The sequence below is a fragment of the Protomyctophum parallelum genome, assembly GCF_964188405.1.
Source record: "Protomyctophum parallelum genome assembly, chromosome: 1".
Lineage (NCBI taxonomy): Eukaryota > Metazoa > Chordata > Actinopteri > Myctophiformes > Myctophidae > Protomyctophum > Protomyctophum parallelum.
The window spans coordinates 106,086,196-106,114,111 of NC_139697.1; the positions used below are offsets into that span (position 1 = coordinate 106,086,196).

Below are 27,916 nucleotides of genomic sequence, written 5' to 3' on the forward strand. Positions count from 1 at the left end.
AAGTACATTGTGTCTTTGTTTACGTGGCTGTCATGTCATGTTGGATATGGCATAACGTTTAGCTGTAAAGTACATTGTGTGTCTGTTTACGTGGCTGTCATGTCATGTTGGATATGGCATAACGTGTAGCTGTAAAGTACATTGTGTCTTTGTTTACATGGCTGTCATGTCATGTTGGATATGGCATAACGTGTAGCTGTAAAGTACATTGTGTCTTTGTTTACATGGCTGTCATGTCATGTTGGATATGGCATAACGTGTAGCTGTAAAGTACATTGTGTGTCTTTGTTTACGTGGCTGTCATGTCATGTTGGATATGGCATAACGTGTAGCGGTAAAGTACATTGTGTCTTTGTTTACGTGGCTGTCATGTCATGTTGGATATGGCATAACGTTTAGCTGTAAAGTACATTGTGTCTTTGTTTACGTGGCTGTCATGTCATGTTGGATATGGCATAACGTGTAGCTGTAAAGTACATTGTGTCTTTGTTTACGTGGCTGTCATGTCATGTTGGATATGGCATAACGTTTAGCTGTAAAGTACATTGTGTCTTTGTTTACATGGCTGTCATGTCATGTTGGATATGGCATAACGTTTAGCTGTAAAGTACATTGTGTCTTTGTTTACGTGGCTGTCATGTCATGTTGGATATGGCATAACGTTTAGCTGTAAAGTACATTGTGTCTTTGTTTACGTGGCTGTCATGTCATGTTGGATATGGCATAACATGTAGCTGTAAAGTACATTGTGTCATTGTTTACATGGCTGTCATGTCATGTTGGATATGGCATAACGTGTAGCTGTAAAGTACATTGTGTCTTTGTTTACGTGGCTGTCATGTCATGTTGGATATGGCATAACGTTTAGCTGTAAAGTACATTGTGTCTTTGTTTACATGGCTGTCATGTCATGTTGGATATGGCATAACGTTTAGCTGTAAAGTACATTGTGTCTTTGTTTACGTGGCTGTCATGTCATGTTGGATATGGCATAACGTGTAGCGGTAAAGTACATTGTGTGTCTTTGTTTACGTGGCTGTCATGTCATGTTGGATATGGCATAACGTTTAGCTGTAAAGTACATTGTGTCATTGTTTACGTGGCTGTCATGTCATGTTGGATATGGCATAACGTGTAGCTGTAAAGTACATTGTGTGTCTGTTTACGTGGCTGTCATGTCATGTTGGATATGGCATAACGTTTAGCTGTATAAAGTACATTGTGTGTCTTTGTTTACATGGCTGTCATGTCATGTTGGATATGGCATAACGTTTAGCTGTAAAGTACATTGTGTCTTTGTTTACGTGGCTGTCATGTCATGTTGGATATGGCATAACGTTTAGCTGTAAAGTACATTGTGTCTTTGTTTACATGGCTGTCATGTCATGTTGGATATGGCATAACGTTTAGCTGTAAAGTACATTGTGTCTTTGTTTACATGGCTGTCATGTCATGTTGGATATGGCATAACGTTTAGCTGTAAAGTACATTGTGTCTTTGTTTACATGGCTGTCATGTCATGTTGGATATGGCATAACGTGTAGCTGTAAAGTACATTGTGTCTTTGTTTACATGGCTGTCATGTCATGTTGGATATGGCATAACGTGTAGCGGTAAAGTACATTGTGTCTTTGTTTACGTGGCTGTCATGTCATGTTGGATATGGCATAACATGTAGCTGTAAAGTACATTGTGTCTTTGTTTACGTGGCTGTCATGTCATGTTGGATATGGCATAACGTGTAGCTGTAAAGTACATTGTGTGTCTTTGTTTACATGGCTGTCATGTCATGTTGGATATGGCATAACGTGTAGCTGTAAAGTACATTGTGTGTCTGTTTACGTGGCTGTCATGTCATGTTGGATATGGCATAACGTTTAGCTGTATAAAGTACATTGTGTGTCTTTGTTTACATGGCTGTCATGTCATGTTGGATATGGCATAACGTTTAGCTGTAAAGTACATTGTGTCTTTGTTTACGTGGCTGTCATGTCATGTTGGATATGGCATAACGTGTAGCTGTAAAGTACATTGTGTCTTTGTTTACATGGCTGTCATGTCATGTTGGATATGGCATAACGTGTAGCGGTAAAGTACATTGTGTCTTTGTTTACATGGCTGTCATGTCATGTTGGATATGGCATAACGTTTAGCTGTAAAGTACATTGTGTCTTTGTTTACATGGCTGTCATGTCATGTTGGATATGGCATAACGTGTAGCTGTAAAGTACATTGTGTCTTTGTTTACATGGCTGTCATGTCATGTTGGATATGGCATAACGTGTAGCGGTAAAGTACATTGTGTGTCTGTTTACATGGCTGTCATGTCATGTTGGATATGGCATAACGTGTAGCTGTAAAGTACATTGTGTCTTTGTTTACATGGCTGTCATGTCATGTTGGATATGGCATAACGTGTAGCTGTAAAGTACATTGTGTCTTTGTTTACGTGGCTGTCATGTCATGTTGGATATGGCATAACGTGTAGCTGTAAAGTACATTGTGTGTCTTTGTTTACGTGGCTGTCATGTCATGTTGGATATGGCATAACGTGTAGCGGTAAAGTACATTGTGTCTTTGTTTACGTGGCTGTCATGTCATGTTGGATATGGCATAACGTGTAGCTGTATAAAGTACATTGTGTGTCTTTGTTTACATGGCTGTCATGTCATGTTGGATATGGCATAACGTTTAGCTGTAAAGTACATTGTGTCTTTGTTTACGTGGCTGTCATGTCATGTTGGATATGGCATAACGTTTAGCTGTAAAGTACATTGTGTCTTTGTTTACGTGGCTGTCATGTCATGTTGGATATGGCATAACATGTAGCGGTAAAGTACATTGTGTCTTTGTTTACGTGGCTGTCATGTCATGTTGGATATGGCATAACGTTTAGCTGTAAAGTACATTGTGTCTTTGTTTACGTGGCTGTCATGTCATGTTGGATATGGCATAACGTGTAGCTGTAAAGTACATTGTGTCATTGTTTACGTGGCTGTCATGTCATGTTGGATATGGCATAACGTGTAGCTGTAAAGTACATTGTGTCTTTGTTTACGTGGCTGTCATGTCATGTTGGATAATGGCATAACGTGTAGCTGTAAAGTACATTGTGTCTTTGTTTACGTGGCTGTCATGTCATGTTGGATATGGCATAACGTTTAGCTGTAAAGTACATTGTGTCTTTGTTTACGTGGCTGTCATGTCATGTTGGATATGGCATAACATGTAGCTGTAAAGTACATTGTGTCATTGTTTACATGGCTGTCATGTCATGTTGGATATGGCATAACGTGTAGCTGTAAAGTACATTGTGTCTTTGTTTACGTGGCTGTCATGTCATGTTGGATATGGCATAACGTTTAGCTGTAAAGTACATTGTGTCTTTGTTTACATGGCTGTCATGTCATGTTGGATATGGCATAACGTTTAGCTGTAAAGTACATTGTGTCTTTGTTTACGTGGCTGTCATGTCATGTTGGATATGGCATAACGTGTAGCGGTAAAGTACATTGTGTGTCTTTGTTTACGTGGCTGTCATGTCATGTTGGATATGGCATAACGTTTAGCTGTAAAGTACATTGTGTCATTGTTTACGTGGCTGTCATGTCATGTTGGATATGGCATAACGTGTAGCTGTAAAGTACATTGTGTGTCTGTTTACGTGGCTGTCATGTCATGTTGGATATGGCATAACGTTTAGCTGTATAAAGTACATTGTGTGTCTTTGTTTACATGGCTGTCATGTCATGTTGGATATGGCATAACGTTTAGCTGTAAAGTACATTGTGTCTTTGTTTACGTGGCTGTCATGTCATGTTGGATATGGCATAACGTTTAGCTGTAAAGTACATTGTGTCTTTGTTTACATGGCTGTCATGTCATGTTGGATATGGCATAACGTTTAGCTGTAAAGTACATTGTGTCTTTGTTTACATGGCTGTCATGTCATGTTGGATATGGCATAACGTTTAGCTGTAAAGTACATTGTGTCTTTGTTTACATGGCTGTCATGTCATGTTGGATATGGCATAACGTGTAGCTGTAAAGTACATTGTGTCTTTGTTTACATGGCTGTCATGTCATGTTGGATATGGCATAACGTGTAGCGGTAAAGTACATTGTGTCTTTGTTTACGTGGCTGTCATGTCATGTTGGATATGGCATAACATGTAGCTGTAAAGTACATTGTGTCTTTGTTTACGTGGCTGTCATGTCATGTTGGATATGGCATAACGTGTAGCTGTAAAGTACATTGTGTGTCTTTGTTTACATGGCTGTCATGTCATGTTGGATATGGCATAACGTGTAGCTGTAAAGTACATTGTGTGTCTGTTTACGTGGCTGTCATGTCATGTTGGATATGGCATAACGTTTAGCTGTATAAAGTACATTGTGTGTCTTTGTTTACATGGCTGTCATGTCATGTTGGATATGGCATAACGTTTAGCTGTAAAGTACATTGTGTCTTTGTTTACGTGGCTGTCATGTCATGTTGGATATGGCATAACGTGTAGCTGTAAAGTACATTGTGTCTTTGTTTACATGGCTGTCATGTCATGTTGGATATGGCATAACGTGTAGCGGTAAAGTACATTGTGTCTTTGTTTACATGGCTGTCATGTCATGTTGGATATGGCATAACGTTTAGCTGTAAAGTACATTGTGTCTTTGTTTACATGGCTGTCATGTCATGTTGGATATGGCATAACGTGTAGCTGTAAAGTACATTGTGTCTTTGTTTACATGGCTGTCATGTCATGTTGGATATGGCATAACGTGTAGCGGTAAAGTACATTGTGTGTCTGTTTACATGGCTGTCATGTCATGTTGGATATGGCATAACGTGTAGCTGTAAAGTACATTGTGTCTTTGTTTACATGGCTGTCATGTCATGTTGGATATGGCATAACGTGTAGCTGTAAAGTACATTGTGTCTTTGTTTACGTGGCTGTCATGTCATGTTGGATATGGCATAACGTGTAGCTGTAAAGTACATTGTGTGTCTTTGTTTACGTGGCTGTCATGTCATGTTGGATATGGCATAACGTGTAGCGGTAAAGTACATTGTGTCTTTGTTTACGTGGCTGTCATGTCATGTTGGATATGGCATAACGTGTAGCTGTATAAAGTACATTGTGTGTCTTTGTTTACATGGCTGTCATGTCATGTTGGATATGGCATAACGTTTAGCTGTAAAGTACATTGTGTCTTTGTTTACGTGGCTGTCATGTCATGTTGGATATGGCATAACGTTTAGCTGTAAAGTACATTGTGTCTTTGTTTACGTGGCTGTCATGTCATGTTGGATATGGCATAACATGTAGCGGTAAAGTACATTGTGTCTTTGTTTACGTGGCTGTCATGTCATGTTGGATATGGCATAACGTTTAGCTGTAAAGTACATTGTGTCTTTGTTTACGTGGCTGTCATGTCATGTTGGATATGGCATAACGTGTAGCTGTAAAGTACATTGTGTCATTGTTTACGTGGCTGTCATGTCATGTTGGATATGGCATAACGTGTAGCTGTAAAGTACATTGTGTCTTTGTTTACGTGGCTGTCATGTCATGTTGGATAATGGCATAACGTGTAGCTGTAAAGTACATTGTGTCTTTGTTTACGTGGCTGTCATGTCATGTTGGATATGGCATAACGTTTAGCTGTAAAGTACATTGTGTCTTTGTTTACGTGGCTGTCATGTCATGTTGGATATGGCATAACGTGTAGCTGTAAAGTACATTGTGTCTTTGTTTACGTGGCTGTCATGTCATGTTGGATATGGCATAACGTTTAGCTGTAAAGTACATTGTGTCTTTGTTTACGTGGCTGTCATGTCATGTTGGATATGGCATAACGTTTAGCTGTAAAGTACATTGTGTCTTTGTTTACGTGGCTGTCATGTCATGTTGGATATGGCATAACGTTTAGCTGTAAAGTACATTGTGTCTTTGTTTACATGGCTGTCATGTCATGTTGGATATGGCATAACGTTTAGCTGTAAAGTACATTGTGTGTCTTTGTTTACATGGCTGTCATGTCATGTTGGATATGGCATAACGTTTAGCTGTAAAGTACATTGTGTCTTTGTTTACGTGGCTGTCATGTCATGTTGGATATGGCATAACGTTTAGCTGTAAAGTACATTGTGTCTTTGTTTACGTGGCTGTCATGTCATGTTGGATATGGCATAACGTGTAGCTGTAAAGTACATTGTGTCTTTGTTTACGTGGCTGTCATGTCATGTTGGATATGGCATAACGTTTAGCTGTAAAGTACATTGTGTGTCTTTGTTTACGTGGCTGTCATGTCATGTTGGATATGGCATAACGTTTAGCTGTAAAGTACATTGTGTCTTTGTTTACGTGGCTGTCATGTCATGTTGGATATGGCATAACGTTTAGCTGTAAAGTACATTGTGTGTCTTCCCACACGGAAAGGACTTATATGTTACATATATGTTAGACATATATGTCTAACATATATGTAACATATATGTTAGACATATATATTACATATATGATAGACATATATGTAACATATATGAAATTGGACCCCCTGAACATATATGTGCATATATGCACTTATATGAACATATATGCACATATATGCACATGTACATATATGTACATAAATAATATAATATAATAATAATAATACAATTATAAATAATACAATAATAATAATAATATAATAGCAACAATTTTATTTACACAGAAATTGTGTATGTGGTTTGGGAACCAGTGATGTAGCCTATTATATGTATAATTACATAATCTATATCTTTATCTTTCTGAATAAAAAAAATATGTGTCAGAAAAGAAGACCTCGGAGATGTTTCTTGGGAGAATAAACATTTAATTATGGCATTGGCATATAAAAATAAATCATAATAAATTATAATTAGCTCATAAATAACAAAAAATACAGGTGGGGGCTCCAGGACACCATGCAAGGCTTCTCTCCGGCACTCGTCATCCCCAAATCTGATTTGATCAAAAAGAGGCATCATTAGTTCAGAAGCAAGCTACAAAATGCACATCACAATTTGCGTCATGTCATCATGACGGTACAATACACTATGATGTATCATTCTCCATTCATTGTCAATCTGAATTTAATGTTTGTGTAGTCAGTGGACAGACATTAAAGCTGGATATAGGAGGGGCTGTATCAACAGCTTTATTTCATTTTAATAATATCATTACTTGTTTGTCTACTTCTTGTGGAACCGCCGCAGCTCCGTCAGCTTTCCGTTTACTGCTGTTCCCAGCATGCCTTTGGTTGACTGCGGGAACTTCTTTAATGTGGCTTCTACATAGAATCAAGGAAAAGGCAATAATGAGAAGACAGTGGACCCGATTTATAATTTAGGCATTTAGCAATGTAAATCGCTCTTAATCCAGAGCGATTTACATTTAAGCAAGAACAAAACATGGCAATACAAAAAAATACATGCTTGAAGTCAACTAGAATTCAAGCAGTCCATCTGTTAGTGTGTACACAAACCTATTGTTGACGATTGTTGGCCTTTAACCAAAAAGATGGTATATGGAATGAATAGATTTAAACAAGCTTTTCTCACAAATGTCACTTTAATTAGTATTGGCGACGTGACAGCACTCATCAGCACAGGTTATTTAGTGATAAGACATGCAAATCAAGCAAATTAACTAAAAGCATGATATGGTGCAAATGGCATGATTAATGATGAACCCATTTAGACCTGAAATACCCTTCATGTCAAAGTGCAATTCAATCTGGGAGTCATTTTGGACGTTACTACATTATACAGGGCTGGGTGTTAATGGACAAATTAAAATATCACAGGCCCTGTTATTTGTAGAGTGAGTATATATAGTTATATGTTCATTGAATGTTAACAATATTCTAAAAATAAAAACTAAGGTTACGACTGCGTTTTGAATTGGCCTCAAGTCTAAATGGGTTATGGGTGAAGAAGGGTGCAGTAGATGTAGGGAGGCATACTATGATCCGACGCGCATTGGTCCGAGGTTAGGTTTAGGTGTGCTGCGCCCTGGGGGAGGTTAGGGTTAGGGTGAGGGTCTGCGCTGGGGGTCGGGGTTAGGTTTAGGTGTGCTGCCCCCGGGGAGGTTAGGGTTAGGGTGAGGGTTTGAGGTAGGTTGTCGATCACACCAATGCATCGGACCAATGCTCCGTCGGACCAAACACATGCACTCGTAGATGTAGATCAGTTTTTCCCAATCTTTTCTTGTGGCAGAACCAACATGAAAATCTTCAATTGTTTTCACGGCCCGCCTATCTGTTCACATAACCTGGCACTGGCAGTAGACAAGTTGATACTGTAGGTGGGCCACGTGCATTTTCTTAAGTTGTTTATTTGATGTTTATTTAATGATCAATCAACTTGTGTTCTGGCTTAGATCAATGGAACATAGTATACTTATTCCATTCTAAGAAACACCATAAAATAGTATCATTTTTAAAGACTTCTTTAAATATGAATGTTATATTTTAATAACATTCTAGTGTTTTGTCCAATGATTTGGGGGCCCACTTGAAATCCCCTTGCGGCCCACCAGTTGGGAACCACTGCTGTAGGACAACAATTATTATATATTTTTTTTTAAGATATTTTTTTGCGGCTTACGCCTTTATTGATTTTTTAAGGGATAGAAAGTAGGCTGACAGGAAACGGGAGAGAGATGGGGGGATGACATGCGGTAAAGGCCGTGTCGGGTCCGGGAGTCGAACCCGCGGCACACCGCGACTGGATCACCAGTCCGGTGCCCAGACCGTTACGCTACGGCCTGGGCCAGGACAACAATTATTGACTAACCAACTACTGTACATGTTCTACAACCCAGAGGACCACACTTATCTCAGTGGAAGCACACTAGTAGCCCAGAATATAGACTATAGTGAGCTGCGATGAAGTGAGCAAATTAAGTTAGGCTTTTATAATTACCAGGTGCTACGCCGTGCAGATTTCTGCAATGGGTGTCATCACTTACCTGATATTTTCTGACTCCAGTGATAAACTACCACTGATGGCTAATAAATAGTGAAAATAGGGATGGTTAAAGTAGTCAACTCAATGCATATCTATGAACTGTTCTTTTTCTTCTTGAATTCTTTTTTTGTACTCACCAAGTATGGCGTTCTTTTTCTCTGGATCCAGGGCCTTCAAATGTTCCCCAGTGCCACGCTTTGACATCCCACCTAAATAAGATATTTGAAACATTATTTTTCAAAATCCCCCTAACTACATGATGTTTCACTTAAGCAATATCTCAGATTTATGTTATGGAGGTACAAACGGAAATACATTATCCCAAGCAGGTTCAAATCTTAATTCTGCATTAGTTAATGGATCGACTTAAAGAGATTTTGGGGAAAAAAATACCGCTGAGGTTGCTCTCCAGGAGTTCCTCAATAGGGAACACGCCCATCAGCAGCAATCACACCATTTGGGTTGGAGTGGTGCTGTTGGAGGTGGAAAACCAGGTTGTCCTGTTGCACAGGACTCCTGATCCTTTCACAATTTCAATCTGAAAAAATAAATAAATATCACATTTAAGTTAACAATTTAGACCTGAGGAGGAGGATTCTAAAAAGTGCCATTTCTTCCTCTGCCTAGTGGTATTGTGCGATTTGCAGCATTTTGTACTCCTGCGAACTTTGGAAACCAATCTTAGCCAATCAGGATGAAAAATCTGAAAGACATGTTTCGTTGAATGGCTCTAGAGAGACTGCATTGTACCAATTTGCGCGATGTTTGGACAAAATCTGTAGGTGTACTGTCAAAACATTTGTTTTGCACAAAGTGGCCTCCTGGTGGCACTATAACAGGCCAATGTGAAAACTTTGGGGCAGAGGTTCAGCTCTGGCATTCAGGGAGTGTGTGTGCATAATATGGCTGCGATCAAGCCAGCGGTGCCAGAGATTAGCTGTTCACAGACGGACGGACGGACACACGGACGGACGGACGGACGGAGTGCAAAACATACTCTCTCCCTATGCCTACGGCCTGGTGGAGACAATGACAATGTACTTACTTTCGGGGGACCTTCAGGTGCATTTGACCGGTGTTGCTCGCGACAGGGAGGTCTGGAGCTCTCTGCTGGAGCTGTTGCCCTCACGACACGGCCCGGATAAGGGGTAGACGATGGCTGGATGGATGGATGGCTCTTAAAATTAAACAGTGACATGACAAAAGTGTTAACTTTTACAGTAGTGGGCAGGACAGCACTCTACTACTGTAAAACTTCAGTTACTTTGCTGCTGTTTTTATTAGCCTGGCCAGCATTCCTTTTTGGGTTCACACAGAACTTTTGTAACACAGACCAGGCTTTCCTCCGAGGTGGAAAGCCTGGTGATGCGAGGTTACGTTTTTATAAACTGTTTCCTGAACGGAAAACTGAAAAAAGCTGCAGCCGCATTATTTGGACTTTTTTGGTTGTGGGACAAAAACATAGCAGGCTGCATAATGCTGCCTTCACATTTACACCAGCAATATTATTTTGCTGCCATGATCTGAGAAAGTAATGATGGTCAATGCATTGTCTACAGATAATTAACCATTGTCCCAGGAGGTCCAAAAGCAGAGCAGCAAAGTTGAGGATAGTTAAAAATTCTAAAAAGAAAAAAGAAAAAAAATCAATTGTTGATCAATTGTTAACATACCTACCTGCTGGCAGTGCAAATACATTGATAATTTTGTGAGATCAGCCCTTAACAAACCAATTTGCCTCCTCTAGTCAAATATAAGTAAATCACAATTCACAATCCTTCTGTCAAATATTACTCACCTGCAATGTTTGTGCTGATGTGTCTCTATCAGTGTCCATGTCTCTAATTGGTCGATTCTTAAACAATTATAAACACAAATGCAGCAAGTTAATTACCCTACCAATGAGACCAACATCATACAAACTTATCTATGGTGAAAAAAAGCAAGTAGGCCTACAATAAAAAATAAAATAAAAATAAGCCAGAAAGGCGATGTCGTCTTTAATTTGAGGTATATCTAGTGTGGGGATGAATAGGAAAGGATCAATCACGATGATCAGATCAACAGACAGTAAGTAATAAGTATAGTTAACCTTGGTACTAAGGCTAATTATAATAACCTTTGTTAAGGTTACCCTTGATAGTAAGGTAATAACAATAAAACATTGTGTGATGGCATGCCTAAAATGGCTTATCTACAAGCTCACATAGCTGTAGGTATTTTCAGTGTGCAACACCATCACACAACGGCCCATAATGTCACTGCGGTTCGGGCTCTTCCCACTTTGACATCTGAGCGGCTGCGCTCAGATGTCAAAACGGCACGACTCCACACTGGAGGGCTCGTTATAATAAGAAACGATAAGAATAATAATAATATGACGGCGGAGCCTTGCTTCGTGACGTCGTCAGTATTTAGCCTTTACTGTAGCGTATCTTCTCCCATAGCGGGTTCAGCTCCGAGCGTGCACCTGCCGTTTAGCCCACCGGCGTTCAATACAACGAGAGCCTGCTTGCTAGGCAGTCCTCGAAGAATAGTCTGTGTGGAATTAAATAGGTTTCCTTCCGACCTTTTAGTATGGGTTCCAGTTGTCTTCGCTGTGGCAGGGCTGCCCCCCTGTTGCGTCACGATAACTGTGAACTCCTGGAACTCCCGTTCCTAATTCACTCATTCATCCGTGTCGTCCGAGGTCTCTGTCCCGCGGACATTCCCTGGCCCGATCCTGAAAGCCTGTGACGGGGAGAGTGACAGTTAAGGCATGCAGAGATATATACACAGGAGTGTGTGTGTTTGGTGAGAGCGTGTGTGTCTGCTTACCCCCCGACGGTTTGTGCGTGCGTGCCTCCGTGAGCGCTTGTGTGTGTGAACCAGCCGCTGTCAGACCGACTACTAAGTCTTCCTTTTATACGCCGGGTGTGGCCGCTTGCTGGTTTGGGCGCGGTCCGTCCATCAGCTCAATCTGGTGGAGGAGGAGGTTCGGGACGTAGACATCCCCTATTAGGCGGCCGAGGGCGTGTCTTACGATCCGAGGCGTCTTCTGTCTGACAGCTTGTCTGGTTGCCCTGGCAACGCACTTACCATCGCGGGGTGTCGCTCGCGAGACCCCACAATATATATAAATGCACCATTTACCAATGGAAAAATCTGACTACTGTACTTCCAAAAGGGCAATTAGGAGATAGATGACGAAAAATATCTGAGTGCATTAATGACGTGTCATTTAGAATTAGATACTGCTTTAATTAGAATCTTGGATTACTTTGTGGTAGCATGTACTGTACATAATAAACACACAAAAGACCACACTTACCTTTTTCTTAGAAAGATCCATTCCCCCCTCCTCCTCCACAAATTTTAGGTTAGGCTTGGGGGTCCGTTTACTGCCCTGCCCCTGTTGCTCTCGTCTCTCCATCTCCTCCAAAGTCTTCTGAATTAGCTGGAACATGAATAAGTGTTATGAAACTATAAATTTGTTCTGATCTTTGTCATTCCTTGCCAGTAGGCTCCGTTCCCCCAGTGTCTTTGTGCCACACATAGCCACCGCAAGTAGCCTTGCCGAGCCATGAGGCCCATAGGGCAGGAGCCTATCTCCTGTTTCTGTAGCCATGAGGCCCATAGGGCAGGAGCCTATCTCCTGTTTCTGTACCGTGAGGCAGCTTGATGTACAAGTACACCCCCTGAACATGACGCTAGTATGTCGCAGGGACTTACCCCCAATCCAACCCTTGATGCTGAGTGTCAAGCAGGGAGGCATTCTCAGGACACTCTAACCACAAGGCCACTGAGCTGGTGGCTCAGTAGCCACTGCAAGCTCCTTTACAAATAACGAATCCCTTGGAGAATTTTGGATTCTGGCCCAAGCCTCTCGCCGAATTTTAATGTCTCCTCCCAAGTGAATCTGACAAGAAGCACAAACAGAAATAATCAGTATTACTACAGTACATATTTCATTACATATAATGTAACAAATGTTTTAATTTTGTCTGCTGATGTATTTGTTTCACTTCCATTTTTGCTTATTTTGTATGACTTCTGCTGTCAGGATTTAGAACTGTCAGGATTTAGAAGACATGTTAGAATCGTTGTCAGGTCTAAATGGGTTAAGTGAGTGTGTGTGTGATTTATTGTACATTTCTTTAACAGTTCTCTTAATTTTAACAAAAACAAAATACCTACAGCACATTTAACCAATCCACTAAGGCTGTACCCTAGCACATAACTTTGGGAAAGTGTCATAGTAGCTTGTTTACAGCTGAAACAGACTTCCTGTGCACTAACTTCCTCTTCAAAATAGGAGCAACATGTAATGATTAGTCAACACTAGTTTTATTTTAAGTCTACTTACAGGACATTAACATCACATTTGAGTTCCTTTTGAATGCCTGTCAGATTTCTCTACATAACTGTCTCAGCTTTGGTGCGCAAATGCGCCTTGCATGCCTTTGATCTACGCACAGAAAACATTTTGACGACGTATGCGCACTGGCACATCGGTTGTGTGCCCCCCTGATTAGGCCATTAATTAAGATTCGAGTGCCAACCCTAACGAGCGAAGGTTCGAACCCCGAATGTTCGGGGACATCCTTACAATCCACACAGATCTAAGTTGATTTGTATTGTAGTGGCAATGTATACCTACACCCTACAGTATTTTGTGTGTGTGTGTGTGTGTGTGTGTGTGTGTGTGTGTGTGTGTGTGTGTGTGTGTGTACCTCGTCTCCTGTTGGAGATACAGATGGAGATGATTCCACTGCGTTGTCACTGCCAGACTCAGACTCTGAAACTACATATAGTACAGCAAAATGTAAACATTATTATTCACTTATACCAGTTTGATCAGTAGCCATTTTCAATGTGTGCGTAATGTTTTTATTTTCCACTTACTTTGTGATTTTGTCTTTGGGTTTGATAACACTGCATCTGTGACAGTTAGAAAGAGAACAACAAAGCAAAAGATTATGTTAAACATTATGCATCATAAATATATTATGGGAGAAGTTTGTGTCTTAAACTGGCTTTAGAATGTCTATGGACTTATTAGACAGATAATATGCAACAAAATTACACAATTAAATTAAAGTGGTATCAGTAATAAGAAGCTAAAATGTATGTCCATTATGACAATGACAAATAATGTTTCTTCACCATTGCATTGTGCATTGTGCCTATAGGCAATACAGCTTATTATAATTTATAAATAGCTAGTGGGATTTTATTTTTATTTTTTATCCAGTTAAAACAGTTAAGGAAATGTAGTGTTTTACCATATTTATTTTATGTCATCGTTACAGGCTAGACTTTTTTTTAATATATATATCTATCTATATTAATCCAGAGGGCCAATCCAAGTATGATGTATCTGTACCTTAAGTAGACCTACTGCACATGTAAAACAGAGCTATAAACCTTACATCTTATTTTAGTCTTGAGAGAAAAAATGCTGCTTTGTCTAAATGACTACAAAACAAAATGCTATTTTTTTTCTTCAAAAAATGTATAAAACGATGCAATGTGATATAGCTCTGTCTACAAAATGCTGTACCCTCCAACTGTATATATACTTTATGTGTGCAATATGTGGTTTTAGTTATTTTAGATTGTAGCAGTGAGCCTGTTGTCTCTGATGTCATGGACACTGGTCTCACTACCTTCCTGGACTACAATTCCCATAATTCTTTGGTGCACTGCTCCTCCTTGTGGATAGGGGGAGAGCTGTCTTACTGAGACAACATGTAGTCCAGGAAGGAAGCTAGTGAGCCCAGTGTCCATGACATCAGAGACAACAGGCTCACTGCTACAATCTAAAATATCTAAAACCACATATTACACACATAAAGATCTCCAGGAAAGTGTTCTAAAGCTTCTAAACGTCATTAACATAATTTTTTTTGCAAAAAGGGTGAAGTGTCCCTATTTTGATCACAGCCCCGCCCCCGCTAATCATTTCAATGGAAGTGACGTACGTACATTCATTGTTTATTTGTTTTTACTTTTTAGCATCTTCTCTCGGTGCACCCGGACTGCTGTGGTGTGATTTTTCTTTCAAAGTTTGCACTCGAACTCTTTTCCCCTTCGAGAGAGGAGTTGTTCTTCTCTTGACTCTGAAAACACATAAGATGTAAGTACAGAAAACGACCTATAACTATAACGTCGGCATACTGTCTGTCCATTTGTGGCCATATACTGAAGCCACGTTAGCTTAACCAGCTAGCTAGCTAGCTAGCTGTGGGACAGCTTTAGCTAGCCAGCTTTAGCTCTAAGCTAGCTCTGGTTTAGCTTTAGCCCAAACATTTACCGCCTCCTCCCGGTTCCGAATTCCCGTAGACATAGTATACAAGTATACAACACAAAGCCAGCGGTTTGTTTCCATTGCGGTCCTTTCACGTGTATATGAATGTATTGAGTCTAATGTGCGTATTATAGGCTCGTCAGCATTATGAAAATATAGCTATTAGCTTGACACAAGTTACAAGCATGATTTATATTTATCCGTACCATGGTATCGCGCCGAAAGCTCGAGCGTACTAGTGAACTATTTTCCACCGTCTACGGGCGGTAGACTGTCTACCTACCCCCAAATGCATGTTTTCCAAATTAAAAGACTTAAGTTAGGTATATTTTTAATACTTATTAGTTATTACTTTGAGTGTTTTAGTATGACTCACCTTTCAGCAACAAAATGTGCCCCTGCCAGCGCACCCAATAAACCGTAGCAATATGCACTGCTGCTGTCAAAATCCTTAATGTCAGAGGTGGGAACTATTGCTTTACAATTCTCATCTAAATATTTTACATAAGCAAACATTTTTGCTGTGTGAACTAGTAGACGCCGGACTGTCTATAGCAAAAGTGAAATGATATAAATTGTCGAGTCTGAGAACAAGGTATGAGGTAAATTGGACTTGCTCCGTGGCTTGTGTCGGTGTAGAGTAGGTTCTATTCGCCACTCTGATTGGTGCGTACTACTGCGTGCTCGAGACCTTTAACTTTAGGCGGTAATAAGCACACATTAAAACTTTATTGAGCATTACAGGATGTCCTATTGAACAATGGGGGGAAAATAGGCTATAACACCCTTCTGTTTAGTTAATTTTTTTAAGTGTAAACTCACATTCTGTTAAAGAATCTGTCAGTTATTAATGTCGTCTTCTTTTTCTCCTTTTTTTAAAAATTAAAGAATGTCTAGACGTAAGTTCAAATTGTACTTGGAGCCTAACAGAAAAATAAAATTGCCTCCTCCAAGACTGAAAAGAGGACATTTGGATGTAAGTCACTTTATGAGAAATGTAGAATAATACCCCATATTCAGAATTAATCAATTATGAGACATAATCTGATGTTTTACCTGATGTTATTTGTCTTGAAAATGTTTTCAGTGTGACAAAATCAGTTCATCTTCGGACTCTTCGCACACTGCAGATGCTGAGGTGAGAGATTAATATTGTGAGTTTGTAGATCTGCTATTTTCACTATTCATTGCATGACACCGTTGTACTACTTATTATAATATAGTATAATCAAAACTTTTGGACGTGTTTTTATTAAAATTGTATTTATTGAAAACATAGATTTGTTTAAAATTAATAATAATGTAATTGTATTTATTATTAAACAACCTACTGTTTGTTAAATACATTATTTCGTAATTTGCATTCAGGTAATTCTTACTGCTGCCAGCCGCTTGGAAGATGAAGTGGGACCAGGTCCAAATGCCGAGGTGAGTTCATGACACGACACATATGGATTCAAATTCGCCATGACTGAGTTCAATTATTTGGATTCCATAGAAGTCAACAGGTATTAACAAAATGAAATAATGCGAAGGCATGGCCCGTTAAAATTGAACCCCTTTTGGTGTTTTAACTAAGCATTATGTTATACTTTATCTATTGAAAAATAGCACTCGGCACACCCGGTGTGCAGCACACTGGATTTTCGAACTACAACACACCGAGTGCACTGAATAAACGAACGACAAGAGAGCACACCAGTGCGTTCAAGGCGCATTTCCGAACGCACCCATGAGGACACGAGCTGTGGTTTCACTGTTAATGTATGTAGGCACAAGGACTCATCAATGTGTTTTGTCATTTATAGCCTAAGCCATCTGATGACCGAGATTCTCTACCAGTTCAATACGACGAAGACCTGTAAGGGTCGAAACGTTTGTGTGCGGACATCCCTTCCTTTTCATTGTACGTATATTTTTTTGTCCAGCACCTGTATAATTTCTGGAGATGTTTCTGGAGATGTGTGTGTGCTTCCTTCTGGATCCTATCTCTAAGCTTTTCTATCAACCACACCTGAAGGTGGTTTCATTATTCTCATGCACCCTAGAGTCCCTATATTTTGTTGCTGAATATTTAGCAAAAATAGCATCTAAAATCTCACAGCATGATGTGTTGTGATTGTAGGTGAGACTATTTCCGGCAAGGGGTTTTGGTGAAGGAAAAAAAATCGGGCATGTCATTACAGGCGAAACTTAACAAAATATTAGTGAAAAAAGCATCAATGTGTTTTGTCATTTATAGCCATCTGATGACCGTGACGACCGAGATTCTCTACCAGATCCAGACGTCATGACTGACCAGGTAAGGCTTTCTATCAACCACACCTTCATTATTCTCATGCAGTCCCTATATTTTGTTTTTGTGTATTTGGTAAAAATAGCAGATTTAAAATCTCACAGCGTGATGCGTTGCAAGGCTATTTCTGGCAAAGGGGTTCGGTGAAAGAAAAAATCGGGCATGTCATTACAGGCTAAACTAAACAAAACAAAAATTGTGTAAATCTACAAGGTCTGATGTGAAGCATTGTGAGCTTGTAGATCTGATAGTTTCACTATTTCTTGTATGGCACTGTTGTGTGACAAAGTATAAAATGGGGCTTAAGTGGTTAGTCTTAAATCGTTAAGTGGTTACATATTTTTATTTGATTGATATTGATTTCAATATAAAAAATAACTAGACCTGTGCCTGTCGGGCACCAGCCTACTCGAGAGTGATGCTGGTTGGGGAAAGTTAGGCTGCATCCCCACCCTGTTATGCAATAACCGTTATACCCACCCGTTGTCAGAGTAACTGTTTGTCTGTCTACCTTTTGTGCCCATACTGTATATTGGAGCACTTATGAATGTTTTGTCATTTATAGCTCACGTCTTCATCTGACCTTGATGACCAAGATCTTCCATCTGATCCAGATGATATGACTGGCCAGGTGAGTTCTTCTACCAACCACGCCTAAGGTGCGTTTCATTAAAGATGTGTGTCAGTGGCCCAGGCCGTAGCGTAACGGTCTGGGCACCGGACTGGTGATCCAGTCGCGGTGTGCCGCGGGTTCGACTCCCGGACCCGACACGGCCTTAACCGCATGTCATCCCCCCATCTCTCTCCTGTTTCCTGTCAGCCTACTGTCTGTCCCTTAAAAAATCAATAAAAGGCGTAAGCCGCAAAAAAAATATCTTAAAAAAAAAAAAAAAGATGTGTGTCAGTTAAGGCTATGCACATGGCTAACTAGTGTTATTAACCATAATGATGGTTAACGGCAATTGGCAAAATAACTACTTTTGCATGTTTATACCGTCTGCCTTTTGAAAAAGGTACCACATTTTATATTAAACCTATGAGAAAAGCTGTGTTCACTGTCCTATGCAGACATATGCACTCATGTGGTGTTTTATTTTGCAGGTCATGAATCCATCTGGATTCTTTCTCCTTCCATCTGAGCGGCAACCAAGTGACATGGTCCAGGAATCTGGTTGTGAGTCATCATCAGAGGGCAGTGCTGAATCTGAAGTGGTCCAGGAATCTGGTCGTGAGTCAGAGGGCAGTACTTGTGAAGTTGATTCAGAAATGGAAGAGCTTCCAGAAGATGATCCATTCGGACAGATCGGGTTTGACATAAATATGGATTCAGTACTAATGTCAGCAGGTACAAAGGCTGAAGCTCTTCTCATGCTAATGAGTCATGCAGCAAAGCATAATATAACTGGAACACAACTTGAGGACTTGTTAAAGCTAATTAATATGTTGTTTGGCAAAGAGGTGTTGCCAAGATCAAAATATTAGTTCAACAAGGTCTTTAAAAACAACTCTGACATAGTGGAGTTCCACTTCTACTGCAAAAGCTGTAAATGTACATTGGCACGCAAAAATAAATAACCGATGCAAACATTTTGCATTGTGCAGTCTGTTCTTCCATGAACAGTGCAAGCTTCTTTATCAACGTACCAATTGCACCTCAAATTCAGGCACTTCTTGAAAATCCAGACAAAACACCACCAGTTTAATGGCTACTTTGGTTGTGGCTTCTGTTTACATCCTGGTACTCTAGTAGAGAAACAGGTGACTCCAGCAGTCTATGCAGACAGAGAGGCCAAGGCAATGCTGTTAGACATGGAGCAAGCAGTAGCACAAAACAAAAGTGTCATAAACATGCCTTATTTTGATATAGTGTGGGGGTTCGTACCAGATTATATGCATGCTGTTTTACTTGGTGTCATTAGACAATTCACATAGCTACTTTTGACAGGAAGTGGTCAACCATACTACATTGGAAGTCCCAACACTGAGGAGGCTTGAGAACAGGATGAAGGATATTAAGCCTCCACACCTGATAACACGACTACCCAGGCCCCTTGCAGAGCGCAAATACTGGAAAGCTTCAGAGTGGCGGGCATGGCTCCTATATTACAGCTTGCCAGTCCTGAATGGAATACTTAAACCATGCTATGTGAAGCATCTAAGCCTTCTGGTGTCTGCAGTATTTTTGCTTTTGCAAGAAAACATCAGCTTCCAAGATGTAAACAAAGCAGATGACATGCTGTTTGAGTTTGTCACCAAGGTTCAGTTGCTGTATTGGGAAGCAGCTATGACATTTAATGTACATCTGCTAACTCACCTGGCAAAGTCTTTAAAATTGTGGGGGCCACTCTGGGCACATTCAGCATTTGTGTTTAAGACTGCAAATGGTGGTCTTTTGAAACGGCTGCATGGAACTAAGTGTGTAGCTCTTCAGATAGTCAACAAATTCCTGTTGCACAGAGCAGTACCATTCATCACCACTAAGTATGCAGTTAGTGAACAAGTTAAGGAGTTTTGTTTGGAATTGACAAACGACAGAAGAGTAAAGTGTTTTACCAAATATGATACAACTGTTCTAGATAATGGCAGGGTGACAGAGACTACCGCTTATGAGAAAAGTGCCATCATTTCTGCACAAAGAACAGCACCAGATGAAGTCGTAGTGCATAGGAGAATGGTACATAAAGGACTGATTTATACCAGCAAAAGGTACACCCTCAGTAAGAGACGTGAAGACTTTTTCGCAAAGCTGAGTGGTGGTGGTGGTTATGGAGAAATTCAGGACATAGTATCATTTCCTTCACCAGCAGGAAGTACATAAATTGCTGTACTTTTGAAAAGGCTTCACGTTGTACCTAGTTTTGTGGAACACATCAGACGTGTAAATCAATGCCTTTTTTCGCCTGTGTGTCTACTTTCCATAGACCAGATAGAGCAGAAATGCATTGTTTTAAAATCCGGTGATGAGGTGTACATTTGTGTCTTCCCAAATGCACATGAGCGAGACTAGTCTATTGTTTTAACCCATTCAGGACAGGAACCCCTTTTGTTGTTTTAAACATAGGTTTCTTCAGAAAACTGTCATATTTAGAAGACATTTGTAGAATACGTTTTCTATCCTAAATGGGTTAATCGATCATTAAGAGATTCTTCATCAAAGTTTGCAATGAATCACATCGAGCTGTTCTGCTCTAGAGTTGTCCCGATACCTTTTATTTTATTTTTCAGAGTACAAGTACTTATTCAGTCAATCACTCAAAAGCCCCCACATACTAACTGTATGGTGACCAGGTCTCGTGACATCCGGGATGGAGATCCCTGATGTCATAAATGCGACCTGCTGTCGCAATTGAGTCCATATATAGAGATCCCTGATCAATATTAGTACTGCATATGGATATATGTCAGAACCTTGTGGTTCCATATTAAGGTTGATCCTTCTACATCTATCCTTCCTCTTTGATGTCTCCCTTTTGACTGATAGCCTGTCCATTTAAACTTTAGATAGGCCTGCCCCAAAGTTTTGTGCATCTCATTATTTGTGTTCTCAACAGGCCTGAAAATTAAGGCCCGGCCCTACCTAAGCCTGTACACTCAAGACACTTCCCCCGCTGCCAACCTTAGATCTCCATATATGGAGCTGACCTGTTCTAACATAAAATATGTTGATCTGACCTCATCAAACCCTGTACACCCAAGACATGCTCCATATATGGCCAGTGGCGAGGTCGTTTCTCGCCCTCAGTGGTCTTACTGGTTAGGCTGTTTTGAGTGGTGCAATCACTCCTATAGACAGGTCCTTGTGTCAGAGCACGAAAATAGCGTTATAGCATTTGTTCACCACCATGTGTCACTGTTGCACAGCCTAACACACAGGCCAGGGAGGAGGGCTTGTACATATGTACAGCACAAGTACTGTACAGCACGTCAGCACCACTCAATAAAGACAGGTCTGATTTTTGAAAGGCATATTATGTGAATGGAATCTCTTTTTTTCTTTTTTTTTAAGGTTCTGGCGACAGCCTACAGAAACACCTTTGTGTTTTTGCACTTTTGTACGTTAGACACAATCAGGGATCCCAGCATTGTAAATGTATTTTCTAACCTATACAATTCAATATGCTTTATTTTTAATGTGCTTTATTTCAACTTTGAAATTTCACCCAAATGTGGGTTCGCCAAAACAATGTACCTGTGTTTTAAGGATGTGTGTGTATAATATGTATGTATGCGTGTGACTTTTCCATTTCATTGTATTCCTCACAAAGATGCCATTGACTGGCCCTGTATCTCAAATGGTCAAATAAATACTTGATTGAGGAATATAATATGCCTTTTGTATTTATATCAGCAAATATTATGTCTAACATATTTTATGTTGGACATACTAACCAGTTAATCGATAAGGTTATCAATTAATTGATCATTCCCATCCCTATCTCAGTCATATAGTTCACAATTACGTTTAGTAATCAAGCACCAGCTGCAAGCTGAAACTGATGAGCTGCGGTTTGAACAGTTTACTTTGTCTTTACATTGCTTAAACCTATGTGAGCAGTAGTGGAAAACATTTCTTAAGTTGAAGTATGAATACTGCAATGTAGAAATACTGTAAAGTATGGTAATAAAACTTTACTTAGGTAAGATTACTGGTATCAACTTAAGTAAGAGTATTGTGTGTAGGTAAAATGTATCAAAATGTAAAGTGTATCAAAATGCACTTAAAAGTACCAAAAGCAGAAAGTACTCATTATGTAGAAATGCTTAAAATGTCTAAAACATTTTGAAAATGGATCTACAAGTTCACAATTGGGAACATGTAGATTGGCCATTTTCAAATGGCCTATATCTAAGGTGGTTTCCCTACTGTATGTTTAGTCTCTTGAGACAAACTGTTGACTCAAGGGGGTGCCATTTTCCCTTTATTTTTGCAGATGGGTTCCCAGATTGCTGTAGGTTTTGTAATAAAAATACAAATTAACTAGTAACTAAAGTTCTCAAATAATTGTAGTGGAGTTAAAGTACAATATTCGTCTCTGAGATGTAGTGTAAGTGTAGTAGAAGTTAATAATAATAAATTGCAATGTTTAACACCCTCCAAAATACATTACATAGGCCTACACAATGACAGTTGGATCATTGTCATTGTGATATAAAAATGCTTAAATTAACTAAAATTGACCTTTTTTACTGTACATGTGTAAGCAGATATGTTAAAGTATTTCAAATAGATAAATTGACGGGGGGGGGGGGGGGGGGGGTCTACCAAAGATACAATGACTACTGTACTGGCAGCATAAATATGTACAAAGTAATGAGACCAGCTAAACCAGCATAGACCAGCATAGGCCAGTTTCACCAGCTGGTGATGCTGGGCTATGCTGGTCCACTAGCTAGCTGCTAGACCATTCAGCTAGACTGTGCGGCAAAATACGATGAGATAAATGTCTTGTTTTTACCTTTTTAATTTCCCCCCCCCCTTTCATAATGTAATGCTTTATATAAATATAGATAGGCCTACCGGTAGATAGATAGATAGATAGATAGATAGATAGATATGCCTTCCAAACAGATTAATGTCATGCAGCAGTTAATTTATGGTACACATAATTGGCCACAAGGCGTTGATGGGGTTCCAGGTTGTCCTCAACCATGTGGTAATATTACAAGAAGAAAAATAGAATGATGTGAGTTTGACCTGGCTATATCCACGCTTGTCATCGCAGCTTGTTTCTTTTTTTCTGCCTTTAAAGTTGAAATTATATCAGACAAGGTGTACATGTGGTTCCTCATGTGGAGTGCATAGTGCTTGGTCCATCTGAATTGCAAACAGGCATGTAGGCTACATAATGCCCTGCAGTATTGCCCTGATGAAGACTGCTTAGTAGACAGTCAAAATAAAGAAAGGGAAAGTTAGTCCCAAGATTGTCACATGTATTATACACGCGCCTGTGTGAGTGAATTAACTTGCAAATAAATGTTTTAAACACAATCTATTCATGTTGTCATTTTTACATAATGTATGCATTATTAACCTGTTTGTGACATGTCTATGAGCTTTACATGGTGTATTATGGCTATGCAATATTATGAACCTGAATTTCAATAGAGCTATATATTATGCATAATTATGATATTTATTTACATGTATGGACCTGAATGTGGCATGTATGCACTATATAAGTGCCATATTTGTTGCATATGTACTTGAATATGACGTATATGTTGTCCTACTTATAGATATATATGCACATATATGGACCTAAATGTGGCATATATGCACTATATAAGTGCCATATATGTTGCATATATGTCATGCTTATATACATATATGCACATATATGTACCTGAATATGACATATATGTTGCATATATGCACATATATGAACATATAAGTTTCATATAAGTCCTTTCCGTGTGGGTTTGTTTACGTGGCTGTCATGTCATGTTGGATATGGCATAACGTGTAGCTGTAAAGTACATTGTGTCTTTGTTTACGTGGCTGTCATGTCATGTTGGATATGGCATAACGTTTAGCTGTAAAGTACATTGTGTCTTTGTTTACATGGCTGTCATGTCATGTTGGATATGGCATAACGTTTAGCTGTAAAGTACATTGTGTGTCTTTGTTTACATGGCTGTCATGTCATGTTGGATATGGCATAACGTTTAGCTGTAAAGTACATTGTGTCTTTGTTTACGTGGCTGTCATGTCATGTTGGATATGGCATAACGTGTAGCTGTAAAGTACATTGTGTCTTTGTTTACGTGGCTGTCATGTCATGTTGGATATGGCATAACGTGTAGCTGTAAAGTACATTGTGTCTTTGTTTACATGGCTGTCATGTCATGTTGGATATGGCATAACGTGTTAGCTGTAAAGTACATTGTGTGTCTTTGTTTACATGGCTGTCATGTCATGTTGGATATGGCATAACGTTTAGCTGTAAAGTACATTGTGTCTTTGTTTACGTGGCTGTCATGTCGTGTTGGATATGGCATAACGTTTAGCTGTAAAGTACATTGTGTCTTTGTTTACATGGCTGTCATGTCATGTTGGATATGGCATAACGTGTAGCGGTAAAGTACATTGTGTCTTTGTTTACGTGGCTGTCATGTCATGTTGGATATGGCATAACGTTTAGCTGTAAAGTACATTGTGTCTTTGTTTACGTGGCTGTCATGTCATGTTGGATATGGCATAACGTGTAGCTGTAAAGTACATTGTGTCTTTGTTTACGTGGCTGTCATGTCATGTTGGATATGGCATAACGTGTAGCGGTAAAGTACATTGTGTCTTTGTTTACGTGGCTGTCATGTCATGTTGGATATGGCATAACGTTTAGCTGTAAAGTACATTGTGTGTCTGTTTACGTGGCTGTCATGTCATGTTGGATATGGCATAACGTTTAGCTGTAAAGTACATTGTGTCTTTGTTTACGTGGCTGTCATGTCATGTTGGATATGGCATAACGTGTAGCGGTAAAGTACATTGTGTCTTTGTTTACGTGGCTGTCATGTCATGTTGGATATGGCATAACGTGTAGCTGTAAAGTACATTGTGTCTTTGTTTACGTGGCTGTCATGTCATGTTGGATATGGCATAACGTTTAGCTGTAAAGTACATTGTGTCTTTGTTTACGTGGCTGTCATGTCATGTTGGATATGGCATAACGTGTAGCTGTAAAGTACATTGTGTCTTTGTTTACGTGGCTGTCATGTCATGTTGGATATGGCATAACGTGTAGCTGTAAAGTACATTGTGTCTTTGTTTACGTGGCTGTCATGTCATGTTGGATATGGCATAACGTGTAGCGGTAAAGTACATTGTGTCTTTGTTTACGTGGCTGTCATGTCATGTTGGATATGGCATAACGTTTAGCTGTAAAGTACATTGTGTCTTTGTTTACATGGCTGTCATGTCATGTTGGATATGGCATAACGTGTAGCTGTAAAGTACATTGTGTCTTTGTTTACGTGGCTGTCATGTCATGTTGGATATGGCATAACGTGTAGCTGTAAAGTACATTGTGTCTTTGTTTACATGGCTGTCATGTCATGTTGGATATGGCATAACGTTTAGCTGTAAAGTACATTGTGTCTTTGTTTACATGGCTGTCATGTCATGTTGGATATGGCATAACGTTTAGCTGTAAAGTACATTGTGTGTCTTTGTTTACGTGGCTGTCATGTCATGTTGGATATGGCATAACGTTTAGCTGTAAAGTACATTGTGTCTTTGTTTACATGGCTGTCATGTCATGTTGGATATGGCATAACGTGTAGCTGTAAAGTACATTGTGTCTTTGTTTACGTGGCTGTCATGTCATGTTGGATATGGCATAACGTTTAGCTGTAAAGTACATTGTGTGTCTTTGTTTACGTGGCTGTCATGTCATGTTGGATATGGCATAACGTTTAGCTGTAAAGTACATTGTGTGTCTTTGTTTACGTGGCTGTCATGTCATGTTGGATATGGCATAACGTTTAGCTGTAAAGTACATTGTGTCTTTGTTTACATGGCTGTCATGTCATGTTGGATATGGCATAACGTTTAGCTGTAAAGTACATTGTGTCTTTGTTTACATGGCTGTCATGTCATGTTGGATATGGCATAACGTTTAGCTGTAAAGTACATTGTGTGTCTTTGTTTACGTGGCTGTCATGTCATGTTGGATAATATGGCATAACGTGTAGCGGTAAAGTACATTGTGTGTCTTTGTTTACGTGGCTGTCATGTCATGTTGGATATGGCATAACGTTTAGCTGTAAAGTACATTGTGTCTTTGTTTACATGGCTGTCATGTCATGTTGGATATGGCATAACGTGTAGCTGTAAAGTACATTGTGTCTTTGTTTACGTGGCTGTCATGTCATGTTGGATATGGCATAACGTTTAGCTGTAAAGTACATTGTGTCTTTGTTTACGTGGCTGTCATGTCATGTTGGATATGGCATAACGTGTAGCTGTAAAGTACATTGTGTCTTTGTTTACGTGGCTGTCATGTCATGTTGGATATGGCATAACGTGTAGCGGTAAAGTACATTGTGTGTCTTTGTTTACATGGCTGTCATGTCATGTTGGATATGGCATAACGTGTAGCTGTAAAGTACATTGTGTCTTTGTTTACGTGGCTGTCATGTCATGTTGGATATGGCATAACGTGTAGCGGTAAAGTACATTGTGTCTTTGTTTACGTGGCTGTCATGTCATGTTGGATATGGCATAACGTGTAGCGGTAAAGTACATTGTGTCTTTGTTTACGTGGCTGTCATGTCATGTTGGATATGGCATAACGTGTAGCGGTAAAGTACATTGTGTCTTTGTTTACGTGGCTGTCATGTCATGTTGGATATGGCATAACGTGTAGCGGTAAAGTACATTGTGTGTCTTTGTTTACGTGGCTGTCATGTCATGTTGGATATGGCATAACGTGTAGCTGTAAAGTACATTGTGTCTTTGTTTACATGGCTGTCATGTCATGTTGGATATGGCATAACGTGTAGCGGTAAAGTACATTGTGTGTCTTTGTTTACATGGCTGTCATGTCATGTTGGATATGGCATAACGTGTAGCTGTAAAGTACATTGTGTCTTTGTTTACGTGGCTGTCATGTCATGTTGGATATGGCATAACGTTTAGCTGTAAAGTACATTGTGTCTTTGTTTACGTGGCTGTCATGTCATGTTGGATATGGCATAACGTGTAGCTGTAAAGTACATTGTGTCTTTGTTTACGTGGCTGTCATGTCATGTTGGATATGGCATAACGTGTAGCGGTAAAGTACATTGTGTGTCTTTGTTTACATGGCTGTCATGTCATGTTGGATATGGCATAACGTGTAGCTGTAAAGTACATTGTGTCTTTGTTTACGTGGCTGTCATGTCATGTTGGATATGGCATAACGTGTAGCGGTAAAGTACATTGTGTCTTTGTTTACGTGGCTGTCATGTCATGTTGGATATGGCATAACGTGTAGCGGTAAAGTACATTGTGTCTTTGTTTACGTGGCTGTCATGTCATGTTGGATATGGCATAACGTGTAGCGGTAAAGTACATTGTGTCTTTGTTTACGTGGCTGTCATGTCATGTTGGATATGGCATAACGTGTAGCGGTAAAGTACATTGTGTGTCTTTGTTTACGTGGCTGTCATGTCATGTTGGATATGGCATAACGTGTAGCTGTAAAGTACATTGTGTCTTTGTTTACGTGGCTGTCATGTCATGTTGGATATGGCATAACGTGTAGCTGTAAAGTACATTGTGTCTTTGTTTACGTGGCTGTCATGTCATGTTGGATATGGCATAACGTGTAGCTGTAAAGTACATTGTGTCTTT

The 27,916-nt window shown here is 39.7% G+C and overlaps 1 protein-coding gene and 1 long non-coding RNA gene across 3 annotated transcripts in view; both read left to right on the top strand.

The window, feature by feature from the left end:
• The window catches only part of LOC310872733 (CD276 antigen-like), a 77,865-nt gene that overhangs the window by 29,571 nt on the left and 20,378 nt on the right, over positions 1-27,916 (top strand). The window lies entirely within an intron of this gene.
• Positions 17,532-19,252, top strand: LOC310872773. Its single transcript, XR_014570422.1, has 3 exons — positions 17,532-17,586; positions 18,146-18,211; positions 18,682-19,252. It is a non-coding gene; the product is annotated as an uncharacterized lncRNA (long non-coding RNA).